Below are 1,760 nucleotides of genomic sequence, written 5' to 3'. Positions count from 1 at the left end.
CATTTTGGTATATTTTATGCCACCATTTCACCGCCAAATGCGAGCAAATAAAAAAAAAAAACTTTACATTTTTCACAATTTTAGGTTTCTCACTGAAATTATTTACAAACAGCTTGTGCAATTATGGCAGAAATTGTTGTAAAAGCTTCTCTGGGATCCCCTTTGTTCAGAAATAGCAGATTTATATGGCTTTGGCGTTGCTTTTTGGTAATTAGAAGGCCGCTAAATGCTGCTGCGCACAACACGTGAATTATGCCCAGCAGTGAAGGGGTTAAATTAGGTAGCTTGTAGGGAGCTTGCAGGGTTAATTTTAGAGATCAGCCTCCCACCTGACACATCCCACCCCCTGATCCCTCCCAAATAGCTCTCTTCCCTCCCCCACCCCACAATTGTTACCGCCATCTTAAGTACTGGCAGAAAGTCTGCCAGTACTAAATAAGAGTTTTTTTTTTTTTTAAATAAAAATTATAAAATATTTTAGTTGTGATGGACCCCTGCCTTAGCACCAACCTCCCTGATCCCCCCCTCCAGCTCTCTAGCCCTCTCCCCTACCTAATTACCGCCATCTTGGGTACTGGCAGCTGTCTGCCAGTACCCAGTTTGGCCCCACAAACCAAACTTATTTTAATTGTATTTATAACTGTTATTTGTGTTTATTTATTTCTGTAGTGTAGCAGCCCCCCCACAATACCCCCACCCCCTCCCCCTCACAGATCCTTTTAAATATATAAAAAAAAAATAATAACTTTTTTTCCCCTTATTTTTTCATTGGTGTCAGTGTGGCTAATGTGCGCATGTGCACGTGCGCCCACATGCACACACACACTCGTGCGCGCGCACACGCTCCCTCCTCCCACCGGTCAGAGGCACCATCGGCACCATCACTACCGGTGCAGAGAGGGCCACAGAGTGGCTCTCTCTGCATCGGAGTCTTGTAAAGGGGTATTGCAGGATGCCTCCATATCGAGGCATCACTGCAATACCCTCAGAGCTGCTGGAAGTGATTGTGATCACTTCCAGCACTCTGTTAGACAACTGACGTACCAGGTACTTCCATTGTCATTAACTGATTGTTAATGCATGACGTACCTGGTACGTCAGTTGTCATTAAGGGGTTAAAACAACTAATGTAAGTAGGGTTGCCACCTCGGCCATGTTTTCCTGGACACTTATGCGTTACACATGTTGCAGGGTGTGCAAGGATAAACCTGCATTGTGCTGCTGGACAGAAAAAAAATAGTAACCCTGGACAGCACTATTCATGTTCCTCCCTGCACACCCTGCAGTGTAACTCATAAGTGTCCAGGAAAACATGGCAGAGGTGGAAACCCTAAATGTAAGAGTAAAGTTTTAATCTCCATAAAAGTAATGGTGCAGCCATATTAATAAATAATGACAGTATATTGTAAAGTTGTTTAATTGCACATTATTAAACATTTTATATCACAAAACTAGTGTTTAATGCCTATTTAAAATGATATCACTGATAAAAGCATTTATTTCTAAAGGAGCAGGGGTCAGTAGGAGTGAGTCTCAAATGACACTTGAGATAAGACTCCAATTAGCTTCAACAAGGTAGAACAGGAGCAGAAATCTCATCAGGATACTTTGGTACTTTGCTGATATATATCACGCACATAACACACAGTTTATTTTATTCTTATAGAAGTGCATTTTCTGCTGAACAGACAAAAACTTGTTACATCTTCTTTAGATCTGTGAAGAAAAAGAAAAATGTTAAACACAAATATAATATTCTA

The sequence above is a fragment of the Bombina bombina genome, chromosome 6 (genome assembly GCF_027579735.1).
Source record: "Bombina bombina isolate aBomBom1 chromosome 6, aBomBom1.pri, whole genome shotgun sequence".
Taxonomy (NCBI): Eukaryota; Metazoa; Chordata; class Amphibia; order Anura; family Bombinatoridae; genus Bombina; species Bombina bombina.
Note: the sequence above shows the minus strand (reverse complement) of the source record.